Source organism: Strix uralensis, chromosome 14, assembly GCF_047716275.1.
Source record: "Strix uralensis isolate ZFMK-TIS-50842 chromosome 14, bStrUra1, whole genome shotgun sequence".
NCBI classification, from domain to species: domain Eukaryota; kingdom Metazoa; phylum Chordata; class Aves; order Strigiformes; family Strigidae; genus Strix; species Strix uralensis.
Window position 1 is genome coordinate 5318111 of NC_133985.1, and position 16540 is coordinate 5334650.

The 16540-nt window shown below is 46.6% G+C and overlaps 1 protein-coding gene across 1 annotated transcript in view; it reads right to left on the reverse strand.

The window, feature by feature from the left end:
- Positions 1-16540, reverse strand: part of FGF18 (fibroblast growth factor 18) — a 72999-nt gene that overhangs the window by 19517 nt on the left and 36942 nt on the right. The gene's annotated exons all lie outside the window — the stretch shown is intronic.

Sequence of the window (16540 nt, forward strand, 5' to 3'; positions counted from 1 at the left end):
TCTAGCTATGTTCCCAGGAGGTCACCAATTGCCTTCTGACAGTCCAAGTCTGTGACTCCTGCTCTAGCTGGGAGAAATATGGCCAATCTCATAGCACCTTGCAGGTTTATTGAGGCCAGAGCTGGTTTGCAGCACTGTCAGAAGCCACAGTAGAGGGCAGATTTCTGCTGCATCTTCATAAAGCACCTGCCCTAACACAATTTGGGTGTTTTTGGAGAAGTGGTTGAGCTGCCACCCAGATGTGTAGCATGCCATCATCATCTTGAAAATCTAGACACGTCCAAATTCAGCGTTTTATTCCGTCTCTGATCTAAACACAAATTCCAGTCATGCTCGAGGTTCAGATTCCAGGAATTTCCCTGGAGAGGCAGGAACAGGCAGACTGGACATTCTGGTTCAGATCCATCTCTGATATGGAGGGGGAGAAAGCGAGACACGGTCGAAACACAATGCAAGAATGTGTAAGTGTCAGCAAGTGCAAATCCACGGTCCTGCTCTGGAAATACTCACGCTTGTAAGACCCGAGCCTTACTGTAGAAACATGGCTTTTGCCAAACTCTGGAGAATGTTTGATCTGTGCTGCAAAAAGTCACATTCTTTTTGGCATTCATATTTCAAACTTTAAAACCCTCTAAGAGCAAATATGTTCACTGTAAGGATTTACCATGGGAATAGAAATAGGAGTTTGTTTCATTTAAACACATTAATATTTTTCCCACTTGTAAAGTCAACTCTTGGCTTCTGCAGCAGTGCAAATATCACAAACCTTTAACTCACAAGGGCCTTAAACGGAGTTTTCCCTTTGCAGCTCAGTCACATATGCAAGTTCAGGGTTTTCCAGTTACTAGCTGCTTACATTTATTTAGATATTTTTGTTAAACCTGTTATCAGAGAGGATATTTAAAGAATAACTTCCTTCTGACAGCAAGTGGGATAACGCCTGTATTATAGCAGAATATTACTTGCAATCATGCATAAATACAGATATTTATCTTTTGGAAATGCACCACGGTTTTGGGTATCTGTGATGGAGAGCAGCTTGCAAGTGACAACTGGGTTCTGCAGGCTTTCTCTCCACACCTGCCAAGGTGGTATCGAACCAGTGACTGCTTAAGTGAGGAAGGGCCACATGAAACAGAAATATCCCATCATAGAAAGGATATCAAGATGAGCCAAGTCAGGATGGGGAAAGATGGCACAGGGTCAAAGCCAGGTCTTCAAGGGGCAGCTGACCAACATGGTATAGAACTTGCTAAAGGCCCACTGCTCCAAGAAGCTCAGGGAGGCTGCTCAGATGCAACACAGCATTAGTAGACTAGGGAATAGCCAAAGTATGACCACCTTTAAAGAGATGCCTATGAAAGGTCTTCCCCTCACACGAGCAGAGGACTAATGGTCAATCTCAAAGGGGAGAGAAACAGCTTCCACATGAGGGATGGTTATGGAGTCAGCACGAAAGGTCCCAAAGATTGGCCCAAGAACCGCAGCCAACACCCAGAGCGCCAAGGAGTTGCCTACAGTGTCAAATCCACCCACTGAAGGGGTCAAGCGAGGGCTCCACAGCTTGCACACAGGTAAGAACAGGACACAGCAAGCTCCTGTCTAAGCTGCAAGGCATTCCCTGTCCATTCCAGTCTCAGTGCTGTGCCTAGAGCTGCTAAGGATAACATTGAATACCAGATACTGCTTTGGGCCAGCCAAAGGAGGAGCTAACGTTGATAAAACACTCCGATGCAAGAGCCTTGAGCTGCGGTCCTGATGGAGAGTCGGCAACCCGCACCTCTCCAACACAGGTCCTCACTGGCTGCCCGCGCTCAGATGGACAAACAGGGGGCATGCCGGCTTGCATTCCCCACCCCCTCGCTCTGCAGCCAGTATGAGTAATATCCAAGCTGATTTTAATTTGAAAAATATCACCTTAAAAAGATGCCGGTTCCCTGCTGTGAAAATTAAAACCATCTGGATGGAGTGATTTCAAATAATTAATCTAGGTCTCCTTTGACACCGCTACTAATTAAAATATGATACCTTCCTCCCCCTTTTTAAATAAAGAATTTAAATAAAGTTTAAAGATCTAATAAAATAATGTCATAATTTAGAACTAAATGGAAGTCACCTTTCCTGCAGGCTGCAAAGGTACGCCAGTGCTGAGATCCCTCCTGGGCTAGTGCCACAGCACAGACAGAGCAGCAGCAGATGGGCAAGCATCCAGTGCGACACCAGTAAATACACACCCCAGTGCCCCAAGGAGGCTTGTGAGCCCCAGAGATCGTCCTGCACCCAAAGTCTCCGAGTGGGGAGTAGAGGGAAGTAGGTTCCGCAGATGCTGTCTGCTCCTCACTGTGACCCCAGCTGCTGAAGTAGAGGCTAAGGCCACCCATAGGCACCCACTTCTGAAAAATCTGACTCCTAAGATGTTGGAAACATGTTATTTTTTCTAGGGATCCTTGACCCCCTTTCCTACAAGAGAGATCAGTGTAGCTTTAAGGTTGGGTTCATAACCCAGTTGGCTTCCAGCCTAAGGCACCCCTTACAGCTGATTCTCCTTTTTACAACAGGCATCTCCCTAAATTCTCTCAGGGGCCCAGACAGGGACCTTGCACAACAGATCTAGTCAGCTAAAATCAGCTGGGATGAATCCCAGCCCTGAACACTGCAACAAGAGTTTCTGGGTGGTGGAGGCTGGCCCAGCAGGTCTCCCAGCCCACTCACACATGGCAGGAGAAATGCTCGGTCACCACCAATAGGATTTAAATTAATGTAAACTGGACTTGACTTGCTGTCTCATCTCTATGACAAAGATGCTATGGCCACAACGAAAGCACCAGGGAATATCCAAGAGAATTCCCATTTAGAACTCAGGTAAAACAAGCCCCACCAAGCCAGAGCAGTGTCCCCACAGCAGTCTGCTGCTCAGAACATCTGACTTCCAGCTCCATTAGTCCCTGGATACACCATAAAGAGATTACAATCTTTATTTTCAAAAGCCCTGCACTCTAGCCTTCAGATCAGGTATTATTGTTTAAATTCTTTGACAGCTAGATATTCTGATATATTTTCCAGGGAAGGGGGGGAAAAGAACGAAAGAGAAAAGATGTCTTTAGAGGGTGAGATCTTCTGCTACATGCTTTTGCCTTATTGGCCCATTTAACCTAAACCTTCCTGAAAACTCCCACTGGAAGAGATTGGAATTCCTCACATGTCTAGGTGAAAAGGGTTACATATATATGTTGAAAAGCTATCTTCCAGCTAAAAAAACATGAAGTCAGGGAGATATGTGAAGGTGGCAGAAAATATGCCAAATTATCTTTCAAATATTTCCTGGGAGTGGGAGGACAGGAGCCAGAAAAGCACCAGGAAAGAAAGGAGAAAGAGGGCACCTGAGAAGTGTAAGGTTTACATGTACCTATCACAAAATCCTAAGCACCAGCCCATTTCAGATAAATAGATAAAGGGCAAAACACAAGAAAAGCAGAGAAGGACTGGATACTTCGAGTCTATCCATCATTGTTTGGTTGGGGTTTTTTTCAGGTGAAAATCCTTCAAAAGGAACTGCAGAGAGAACAAAAACTACAGCTTATGCTGCTCATGGGCGTCTTGAAGCAGGCCAGCTAAAACAGATTTCATGGGGTAAAGGCTCTCAGAAGGGACAGAGATTTTGTTGTTTTGTTGCACTTTTTTTCTGATACAATTACAAAGTCAGAGAAACCATTCTCAGCACCTGAAACCATTTCTAGTTAATGAAGAAGAAGAATGTACAGATACACTGAGGCTGGGATCACAGCATCTGTGATGGACAGTGGCTTTCCAATTTAGTTACTCTGGTGCTACGAACCAAGACAAAGCGCATTTCCATAGTTCACAGCATATATCGCATCTGATGGGAGAGTAAAATTTACCACCTGGTAAGAGTGAATCTTCCAGTGTGAACCCCAGCACGGCCAAGGGTGCTTAATAAAGCTGAAACCTGTTCAAACATGGTCTACCCCCTACCAAAACCACGTGAATCCCTTACATGACCACAACATAGGAGAGAATGACCCTGTCTCCACTTCACATTCATGATGTAATGACGAGGGAATAACGCCAAAATTAGGTAAAGTCTGGAGGGTCTAATAAGGCCTGCAGGCTATGAACAAGTGAGGGAATCTACGCCGCATCCTCAGGTTTTGTTTGCACACTTGTATATTCCTCCAAACTATCATTTTAAATAGTTATAACCCATACAACCCAACTCCCTTCTCAATTATTCAGGTGCAAATCAGGAGTAACCACCAAAATCAACAAGGTTGGTGCTCAGGAGGGCAGAGCTCTGACCCACATACCACTGTAATTAGCTCATCGAGTCTGTCTTGAGTGAGCATAGGATATGTATGTCAAATTATTAAAAGGGATGGTCATGGGGAGGCAGAGTAAGACCAGCTCCAAGATTCAGGCTCCAGGTATTTTCTTTTTTAAGCCACTACTTTGCACAAGCAAGGGAACTACCCTGTGTTAGAGCAGGGGGACTGCACAGGGAGCAGCACGCCCACTCTTAATCCAGGCTTTTAAAAATGCTGTTTCTCTAAATGAGGTTTTCTTTTAAACATCATATCTTTTACTCGGTCATCTGATGCAGTTAGGGAAAAAGACATGCTTTGGAGCACATAAGCCACTCAGAGCATCAACACATCAATATACACCATGCCATGTCCCCTGCAGCAGTTCTTCCTGCCCAATTTTGGGGCGGGAAGGGGAGCAGGACCGAGGGCTCTGCATGAACAAAGGAAAGGCTGCAGAGACAACCTGCCACCTGTGTAACAGCCTTAGTAGCTCTCAGGAACCAGACAGGTTAAATATTTGCATGGGAGACATCAGAAGAAAATCTATAATGCAGCAAAGACCTCAAAGGCACTTACACTGCAGCAACTTGATCCTGCAAATACTTTCACACAAAGGTCTTCACACACATCGGAAGTCCCTCGAGTGCTGATAAAGGCCCCTACATGGCTTCAGGGTCCCGCCTCTGCCACCAGCCACACGGTTGAACATGCTGGGAGCACGGCTTTGGACATGGAGGTGCAAGCTTCCCCCCTCCCCAGCCCTCCGCAGGGCTGCCTCCTCACCCTGCCGACCTGCAACTGCCCCAAGGGCTTGATGTGATGGAGAAAAGTGCAGGATCACAGCACTTTTAACAGAGAAACAAGGGCTAAGGTTCCTCTTCCTGGCGCACTCTGGGACACCTTCCTCTGGGTTTCGCTTCTGCACTAGCTGATAAGAGCTTCAGTCTCCGGGAGATGCTTTCAGGCACTCTCATCTGCAAACAACCATCTCACACCGAGACGGCATCCTGTCCCATTTCCAGGATGCTGAGCTATCCCCTCGGCACTCACTGGGCACGTCTACGTGACATGAGGCCAAGACATGGGGAAATATCCACGCTGGTGCCAACCACGCCAGGCTGGGTACCCAGCCCAGGACAGATGTGCCAGCATGACACACCGCCGCAGCAGTTAACCCCACAGGGCGCACAGACCAAGATACTTGGGTAAGAAAACAGCACTTGCACACCAGTGAAACCTCCACTACTTAAGCCTGTCACACCATTACAGTGGTCTCACTTGTAAGGACACCCACCCACCCAAAACAATTCCACTACCAGTTCAGTGGTGGCTAACAAAACACATCCAGGGAACGATGCTGAGCTGCTGGTGTTCCTCAAGCATCTCAGGGACAATCTCGGTGACAGCCTGCCTCCCCACCCTGTAGGGGGTGCGTTGCTTATGCCAAAATGGCAATCTCAAGGAAAAAAGGAGATTCTGAAACAAAAAAGTACTCTTCTCAGGAGTACAAAGGACGACAAAGCTTCCAGACACAGTCCCTATAAACTAACTCTATTCACCACATCTTGGGAGCAGCTTAAATGAAAATTCACTAATTTGAGGTCTTTTATCAATCCAAGCATATGCAAATTATTTGCCAGTTTAGCTGACATAAAAGCAGAATAAATACCAAGGTAGGTCTTAGAGATTTTGCCCAACTCAAACAAAAACTTAATAAATCCCTGAATCTGTGAATCTGTGAAAAACAAACAAAAAATATCTGAGGACGTGAAAACTGTAAGTAACATATTACTGTCCCAAGTCTGCACTACCCAGAGTCTGGTCATCATTTATCCATGTGAAAAATGAATGTAAAATACTGTCATTCTGACATGGAGCCATTTGCACCCATTTGTAGATCTAAGAAAACAGGATTAAGCAGTAGGGAATCAGACTTGGCTTCTTGCAGATGTTTTATACATAATTCACCATAAGAAACACTAAAAATATTTTGGCAGTTGCTTCAATGGTGATGAATAAGCTTATTTAGACAAGATTTAGTAAAACTGGAGGCAATAGGTTGTGTGCTTTAAAAGTGCCTGGGCGGGGAGTGGCAGTGAACAAATTCTGCACTGAACTTTGCCACCTGCAAACTTGCAATGACTAAGAAGTAGGCCTGGAAAGAGAAACGTTAAAAATGTTAGCACAGAAATTCCTCTATCTCACCAGGGTGTCTTGCTGCCTCCAAACACAGCTCAAGTGGACAGTATTTCTACAGAGGCAGGAAAACTGCTTGACAAGCTGCCAGGCTCCAAGTCTGGAATTAGTGAAGGATGAGCCTCAAAAAAGTTCAGAAGCTCTGTTATGCTTGAAAAAGCACCTAAAATGAAAAATAAAGGACCAAACCCTGATGTCTTTGATCATTCTCATTTGAATAAACTCCTACTGACATAGTCAAGCCCAACAGACAAGGACCACAGAACCTGGCCCTGAGTGCCTAGCTGAAACGTATCCAAGGCACTGGAGTCTCTTGGGTCTGGAAATAGCGTGAACCCTTCCTGTCCCACAGAGGGTTAGAATTACCACAAGAACAAACCCTGCTGAAGTTATTTTGACTCTCTTGTTCCCAGTCTCAGCTGAACCCAATAAAAATACTGATGTACACAAAAATAACAATAAACGGAGAATGACAAGTATGGGAACCCCACGTACTATTGCTTCTCCAAAGCTGCTTTATATGTGGCCAGAAGCATAGGACAGACCACATTTACTCAGAAGCACTCACCCACCTCTCTTGGGCAACCTGGTGGTTGGCTGCTCATCCTCAGCAATGAAGTAGGTGTGATGTTAGCATCACCATATCGTCTTACCGAGGAATCCCAAACACATAAATCTCTCCCACATGCCAACACCATGATGGTTTCACTTACTCCAAAAGTTAGTCCATCCAGGTTCCACTGTTGTATTTGTGAGTGCTCCAAAATGGGGCTAATCAGGAGAAATGCATAAAGCATTTACAATGTTAGCTGAATTAAAATTATCAGCCATGCCTGATATACAAAGATGTTAAATTCTACCAAGCAGGTTTCTTATTCTGTGCCAGTAAAAGTTGAAATTATGACAATTAATTATATGGATAGAAATATAAGCATGTTCACACATTTCTCAAAGGAGCTCAGTGTAACTTTCCCTTCTTCCAGTGAGTAAAAAATATGCTGAAAATAAAGTTGCAGGACGCTCCAGTATTTTCAATGGGATTCTTGTGGCTCTGGAACCCAGAAGAGCAGAGGCAGGAGCGCAACCTACCAGAAAAAATGTTCTGGCATATGGGGAAAATTCCTCTGTGTTTTAAGATTTTGAACAGGGTTGGCTCTTACAAATGGACACAAACATCAGCGATATCTGACTTCTTAATGCTTGTGCTGCTGAAGCTCACTTTTGCCAAATAAAAGATAACATATTATTAAATGAAGTATAGAAAATTGTCACTCTTAGATAAGAATATGAGAGTGTGACTATTTTTGGGTAAGGGCTGAAAGAGGTGGACAAGAGGTGATCTTCTATAGCAGCTGGGGGGACACATCCTCTGGAACCAACTGCAGCCAAAGAGAGTCCCTAGGGTGATGCACCTTGGAGAAGGGTCCTCTGAATCAGTCCCTTTGGAAAGGTCTCTCCCTACAGACATTGCACAATTCTTCCAACTATTCTCAGAGCAGCAGCAACAGAAATAACAACAAAAAAATCAGATGTCACATTAACTCTGCCTTTAGCACCTTTGGTTTCATATATTTATTTTTAGAAACACATTTGTCACAGGGCTTTTCTTAAACTATTACCCCCAGTCCATACCATAGGTAAGACTATTTACTTGCCTTTTACTGTATTTTAATTGCATGAGAAGTTTTAAAAGTTGTGGGGTTTTTTTTTTCCCTAGAGTCATTTGGGACAAAAGGCATCTGGCACTGGGTATTTAAATAAGACCTGTCAGAACTGTAAAATTAGTTTTATGTTTTAATAAAGGTACTTTTAAAATCTCAAATATAATACTGCATTCAAACCATAAGTGTTTGGATTCAGAAATGGAGATCCCATGTTAAATCTTAATATAAAAAGTAAATCAAGCACAGAACTAAGCCAGTCCTCCATCTGTGGCATTATAAACAAGAAGGAAGCAAAGAAAAGAGGCAATATCTCTTATAGCTTATTTTGGGGTATTCTGGGTTTAAAGAATCAGCAATGACAGTGTAAAAGCTGCGTTATATTATTTGTTACTTATCCCAGTTTCAGTTTATCTAGAGACCCAGGTCACCTACAAAGCTCAAACTCAGCCCCATATTTCCATCCAGAATCTTCTCAGCCCTTTTCTCTCCTCCCTGCTCTAGAGCATCCTTCCCTCCTCTCTCCACCCTGGAGGGGATGGCCCTGTGGACCTACACAGAGGACGGTCCCTTGAGGCGGTGGGTGCCACACCGGCAGGTGATGCCACTGCTGTAGGTGTCCCGCCTGTACCCGTGCTAACATGGATAGACAGAGCTCGTTTAGCTTGGAGGGCTCTTCGGCCAGCTCTTTAATCAGCACATAATTCACTTTTAAAATCTTCAGACATACAGACAAAGGACAAAAACTAAAGGACAAACCCTCCTTCCAGCACTCACTACCCCATGCCAGTGAGCACGTCCCTCTTTCCCACCAGGAAACCTTGTTACTCTCCTGTTTTATCTCCCTCTGCAATCTTTGGAGCAGACAGGAGAAGGAAATTCCCCACCGTTATTTATACACAGCAGACTTGAAATATTTACAGGCAGTCCTGATGGTCACATCTCCATGCCAAGCCCGAGGAGCAGGGCTGCCCCTCACCTTTGCCACGAGAGGACGAAGCCACCTTAGAAACCTGCCAAGGTGGCCAAGTCACCCCACGCTTGCTGCCACCACCGAGCTGCTGCAGGAGGAGCTGACAGTGCCCACGATACCCCTCACCGCCACAGCCACCGGCACGAAGGAGCCCGAGGACACGCCACACAACCCGTGGGGCAAGAGACAGCCCTTGGCAAACAACACCTTATCTGCAAGGGCTTTATAGCCCAGCGCAGAGCTGCAGCCACCCTGGGACCGAGCCATGGCTGAAGAGAGTCATTTCTCCTTCCAGGACTCCAAAGGAGCGAAGGAAGCAGCTACCTTGAACTAAGGAGCTTCTGCAAGCTCCTGGTGGGGAAAGCAGATGGCTCGCCCTAAATCCAGGTGCCCACCAGGCCTGGCCTTCCACTGAGGTCATGAAGTAAGCAGAGACCTTTTGTAGATCAGGGGAGCGGGAAGGGAAGAGCCACAGGTGCGAGCAGGCTCAGGCCAGCCGCCAGCCTCCCCACAGCAACCGCCACGCTGCCCTCCTCCCTGCCTCCAGCTGCCCCTGCCTGGGGTTTCACTGCAGGTCCACCTCCGGTGTGAAGAGTTAAAGCTCATCCCCCAACAGGCACGAATGAAAAGGAGACAAAAAAGCAGGATGCTGGTGAATGACAGCAGTGGGTGGCCGATGGCCCCTGCCTGGCGTGCTCTGTATACAACAGGCACAGCCAAGTGTGTCTGGCACCAGACAATTATTTCGCTGGAGGTGTGTGAGGCGGGAGCACCGAGAGCCATTCTCACGGCGAAGCAACCAGCCATGTCGGCTAACAAAACCGCTCGCCAGGAAGTGTCCCTTTCCTTGCTCGTATCTCCTCACCGGGGTTTGGGGTTTTTTTTTTCTGTGTTGTCCTTCCTGCTGGGGCATTTGCAGCTCTGAAAAAAAAAAACAGGTCAAACATCCTCAAATGGTGTATTTAGTGCTTCCCCTCGGGTTTCCGTGGCTTCCCTGCCATTTTCCTACCGACTTGGGAGCGCAGCAGTATTTATGGGGTAGCGAGCTGACCCCTCGGCTGCGGTGGGCGAGAGTGCCTGACGTTAAGTGCTGCTAATGCGTTTTGCATTTGTGCTCGGGGGCAGGAAATCTCAACTTCCAGTGCCAAGGGGTTAATTATAATTTATATAGCAAGATCTCAGGCTGTGGGGTTTTTTTTCTCCAGCTAATTAAGAGGTACAATTACCTTTGAGAATCAAAGAGATATTTTGGTATCCAGCTCTTAGAAACAGATCACAGGCACTTAAAACACAAGGACATCCTTACTTTTCTACACATGTTTAGTTTTTGATTTAGGTCATTAACAAGAAACTGTCATATTCCTGATCTACCATCACAATGTAGTGGAGACCACCTATGGAAGCCATTGCAATAGGGCAACATAAAGCATTGCTGCTTTCCCAGTGGTTACCTGTGTTTCCAATGGCATGTTTTACTGATACATCATCTGCTGCTCAGGGCTCTGGCAAAACTTGCTGCTTATTAATTAACAAAGCTTCATGATAACCTTGAGGTGGGTAATACCTAAACAGACCAGTCTGTGTTCAGACGGCAAGTCCAGGACTAACTCCCAAGACAAGTAGCAGGCTGACAAATATTATTGCTGTATTAGTAATAACTATTACTAAATCGTCCCAGGCAGCATGGCAGCCCCTCTGCATTGCCCTCTTCTGCCCAATGGTCCAGTGCAAATGGGAGGGACCACTCACCATGCAGGCCTTGGGAACTGCAGCTGAGGGATAATTAGTAGCACCAGTACCCAGGGTAGACATGAGCACCTGGTGCGGCTGGGCAACGGGGGAGCAGCACCCGTGGGACCCCCCTCCAGCAGCTCCAGCCATGGGGACACACAGGGCAAGCAGTTCTGGGCTCTGCCGGGCAGTGCTGGGCAGGCAGGCTCACGCCCTGCCTCGGGCTGGGGGATGGTTGGGAGCGAGTCCATCACCTCCCATAATCTCCCTCCATCGGCTCCTTGCCTTCATGTTTGTGTAGAGGTTTAACAGTTACAGGTCTCGCTTTCTCACCACTCTCAGAGGTGTTTGCTGAGCCATTTGCAAAGGGTTAATGTAATTGAATATTCAGATGTAGGGAGAGGGGGGTTTGGGCTAAAGACAGCAAGAAAAGGTACTGGGGAACCCTTAAAGTCCTGCTCTAGGGAGTCACTAGAGTTACACATGCAACGCATGCTGCAACCTCAGCTTGACTTGGCACAGACTGCACACATACATCTTCCACCATTCATTATTTTTTAAGGATGCAGTGGGCTATTACTCTCTGGGAAATTAAGCGCTTAAGTTAGAAACTGATGCTGTATAATTGTCAGCAGACCACATATGCTGCAGACTCTCACGCATCCATACCAGCAGGCTTCACCCTGACCCAAAACACAGCTAGAAGCAGACGTGAGGCTGGCAGTGGCAATGAAGAACAACCCTTTCTCTAACGAGGGGATCAGCATTAGGACCAAGAGGGACATCTGTCCATGTAGGTTAGAAATGAAGCTCATGCCGCCAAAACCAAAAAGGAAGCTCAGCAACAGGTATCCAACATCAACGACCCTCTGCCCACAGCCTGATTACATCGTGGCAGGTTTATCAGGCTGCCCTTTGATATGCCAACAGCAGCAAACTTGCTGTGTTGAATTTGCCGCAACGCAGGCGGAAGCATACGAACCAAAAACACACCGTGTGAAGCATTATTGTTAAATTAGGAGGAGATAACGCAGTCAACACCTCAGCATGAAGAGATGCCAACTGGTACTGCTCATCTCAAAGGAGCTCTGAGAAGTTCATGTAGAAACCCGACAATCAACATATCCTGCAGGTATTTCCATCCCTTGAAGCCACTCTTTGATAGGCGATTGCCAGAGAGAGGGCACATCCGTTGTCATAAGTCATTTTACAAGAACATCTCCAAAACTATGCAAACCTGTACCAAGCAGAGCGTTTTCAGTAACATGGGAGTCACCAAACAGAATATTTTATTTCACTGCAGGAGACTAAGTGCAAATCAAGAAGGGTTTCCTATGGAAAGCTTGAGAATAACCAGGGTAGAAGAGGGGATGGTATTTTTCAGAGGGTTTATCACTGAGTACAGGAAAGCGTCTCTCTCCTCACACCAGGTACAGCAACCAGTGCTGGTGCAAGCAAGAGGCTGGGAAAGGACCTGGCTCGGCACCGGAAAAAGCAAGACAGGGATTATAAAACTGTTGCTTGCAGTCCAGGCTTAAGCCACTAACCTGAATGACGTTCAGTGAAAAGGACTTGTAAATGCTTACCCAGCAACACAACCAAGTTATATAGGAAAGAAAAAGAAAGGAAGGGCAGACCCAGAGGGAAATACATATATACCAGCATTCCCTTTGCCTACAGCTTGCTATTTATTGAAGAAGCAGCAAAAGCTCCAGTGCACTTCAGAATACAAACGCTGACACGGAAATTCAGAGCCCTGAACCGCTTCCAACAGGGAAAATATACTGACCGCAGTCTGTTTGGAGGTCAAACAAAATCAATAGCCTTTCTCTCCAGTCTGTCTCTAAACTAAGCTTCTTTCAAAGACATCCAGAGAAAATGGATCATCTTTTGTTGTTGTGTGTGGTTTTGGGTTGGGCTTTTTTTGTTTTGCTTTTTTTAAGTGGTCAAACATTCATACGAGTATAAGAAACTCCTTCCTCCCTCAACATACTGAAAGGATTGTATAGAGGTCAAAACTGCCCATCAGTTTTACTCCACAATAGATGAGTTATCCAGTTGTTGGGGAGGAAACCAAGCTGGAAGCTCCTTAACACTCACTAAGAGAGGAAAAAATAAATCAATGTATTTGCTTGATCAGGGTACATTTAAAGCTGGTTGTCAATTAGTTCAACACAGTTTGCTGTTACAGAGCACAACAATTTAGCCTCAGGAGCTGAAGTTTGCTGCATTTCCTCAGATTCCTCCCGCTGAGAGACAGATATTGGCTGCAGCCAGGTCAGGCACTGAGGACGAGGAGGAGTGAGGCTGGAAGTCACAGCCGCAGAGTGAGAGGTGGTGAGAGGGAGCCTGACATTGGATACAGCAGGACTGGGGACTCCTTCCTTCCATTCAAAGTATGCAGTAAACTGGATTCGTGTCCAGAAAGGAGTGGAGATGATAACTGGTTATTGCACTGGTACAAAGTGTGCCTCTCCACTCCATAGCACACACCTTTTAAGATAAACTACAGTTTATATACCCTTGTGCAGATGGTATCATCTTTACAAATATAAGTGGGTCACCCCAAGCTGAGGAAAAGGGCAGAAGGACTAAAGTGGTAGAATGGAAAACTTTGCCTACATCCAATTTTTTAAATAACATAAATCCTTAAGAAACTCAATACAAAAATCACAAGGAAAAAAGGGAGGGACAAACCACACCTCCTATGGGTCCCACTGAATACATCCAAAGGAGAACCACTGCCTTCAAAGCAACGGATCACTGATGACTTTATCTTACAGTTCTATTCTGACAATCAGTGTTGAAAAACGCTCACCAAATCACAAAATAATTTAGGCTGGGAAGGTTTTCTGAGGGTCATCCAGCTCAAGCCTCTGCTCAGAACATCATCAGGGCTAGAGACCATCACTCCTTAGCTGTGCTCCAGCTCCCCTGCAACAGCTCCAGCTCCCCTGCTCTTCCCGAGAAAGCTGACATCCTTGTCTTGATTTAAGCAAGGGTGTGTGGTCACTGCATCCGAAAGGTGGCTAGAGAGGGCCAGACACATCTGCAGGTGTCTTGTGCCCCAGCACCAGCGAAACCGAGAACAGACTTCATCAGGAGTGAGCTGCCCATGGCCGTGACCATGAACCTCTGCCGTCCCTGCAGCCACAGTCCATGGAGCCACACCGATTCACATTTACCTAATGGACATCCCACACTGCTGATGTTTGCTGCTGTCGGCACCTGTACCAGCTATATGAAAGCTACTCTATGTCTCTAACTCCCTATCCGAGTGCAGCACGCGCGCAGCACGCCAGCACCAGCAGCGACGCGCATCCTGACTCATCCGTCACCCTGCACTCCCATATGCCGCAGGAAGAAGGGTTTGTTCCACCAGCCACTGTAAAGGGCACCTCATTCCTGAGAGAACATATTTAGCAATTTCTAATTAGGATCTTAGCTTCTTCTCATGCCCACACAGGTCTAATGGTTCCAGCACTAGTGAAGCTCAAAACAGGTTACAGCAATGGGGGCCATCAAATGTTGACCCAAGCTCATTATGGTTGCAAGAACAACTAATGCTAGTAACTAGAAACAAAAGTGCAGTTCCTTTGCAATGCTTTTTATCTCCCCTCCTCCAGTCCTCCAGGTGGAACAATTTACCCAGTGGCTATACAGTTCTTACATTTGCTTGTTAGCACCCCCAAATTAGCAGGTGTAAAGTCAATATCCTTTTGCCTATTTACTCCTAATGAGTCACCAGTCACAAACTTAACTTTAAAAAAATGGTTACAAATGCAGATGCAGAAGCAAATGAATCACCGATTCATGGCAAGAATCACTGCTGAGCAAATGTTGCACAAAGGCAAGGGGCTGGACACACCACGCAGCACCCTACCATTGTCACCGGCTAAAACCTAACAGCTTTGATTTGCCTCCCACCGGCTAAAATGGTTTGAAATGCAAGGTCTTAACAAAGGTGCAAGACACAGGAGGAATGGGAAGCACTGCTGGGCACTTAATCTCCTTTCAGTCTCACACAGGAGCTCCAGGAATAGCTCTGCTGAAGTCAGTGGAGTTTCATGAGTGTAGGAAAGAGGATAATCAGACCTCAGCTGTAACAGAGATCCAGCCGTGTGATCCCTCCATGCAACCAGCAGAAACATTATTTGGGATTTATACTGAAGTTACCTTTAGGCAAGCTCCTTTGCTGATGGAACCTGGGACAACATCACTGATCCCAATACGACAAGACCAGCTTTCAGCAGCTACGGAGTTCACCCTCCACCTCACCACAATGTGTGATTTGAAACTAGGAACCCAAAGCACCCCTCACTCAGTCTGCTTCAGCACTCACCCCTGCAAAAATCTGCCAGAGCAGTAACGGGGGTTTTGTGGTGAGGATACCCCTCACACCCACACCACACGGGGGCACGGACACACTGTGAGCCTCATGACTGTCCCTGACCAAGTGTTGAGGCCATTTGGATATTATTTTTTTGATTTATGTAGCGTTTACATGCCATCTTATTCTTAGCCCTTCCCTGCTGCTTCTCCACATTGAAGTCTTCACCACCACCAGCTGCTGTGGGTGATGTCCCCTCCTGCTAGAGCTCCCCTCTCACATCCAACCACCTGTTTCCTCTCCTGCTTGTCCTTCCAAAAGCACTCGGGAACATCAGGTATAAACCAAACCATTCCAGCCGCGCCAACTTGAAGCCAGGATCGCAAGCGTATGGTGCCTACCATATGCTCAAACGCCAATGGCTTGCGTCACCATCACACCACTCAGGCACAACATCTGCTCCTCCTCTGTCCCACCAGCCCAGCTCTTGGATGAGGAACAGAAGCAGCCAAGCAGCGTCAGAGAACAGGAACTCCTCTCCACAGCGCTACCTGGGGCCAGATCCTTCCAGCCAGCACAGCTGCCATCCAGTTGTGATCGCTGGGAAACTGCTTGTTGGAGAAGACCCAAAACTCATTACAGCTAGAAGAAGGCAGGGTCATGGCAGATGGCAGAATGTTTTTCTTATTGCTTTGGGAAGAAAGGCCCCCTTTTTGGTGGCTGTGAATGCAGAGGAGGAGAAGGCCTTTCAGGCACTCATTTCAGCTCTCAGAGACAACGGCAAAATAAATCTGAGCACTACCCAGTGATTCTTCAAGCTCAACCACTCCAGGTAGCATCAGCAAAGGACAGGCACATCCCCAAAGCAACTACAGCAGAAGTCAGGGACACAAAGCTCAGGAGACATTTAGGTCTCAGCTCCTACGTCACCATAAAAGCATGAATTGTCTGTTGTGGGCATTCAGAAAATACTTAAAATTCACCAGGGACCAAAGCGTGTGCTATTTATTGCTGGCACAGCTCATTACAAGGGATGCTCACAGAGTGCAGCCACGCGACCGTCTCCCTCCAACCCCAATACCCCCTCTCTTCCTCACAGTAAGAAAAAATTGGGGTTTTTTCCTGGGCCTTCTCACTCCCTTTACTTCCAGCTCGCCTTCCCCTTCTTGCGAGCGCTGAGACCGCAGACGCTCTACACGTGTTCTCCTCTGCATCCGACTGGCAGGCAGTCTGGAAAATGCCAGTATTGGAACGGCCTGAATTCAGCGGTTTCTGAATGCTGATCGGACACTATTTCGTTCAAGCCACAGATAGTCATTTTTGGGGG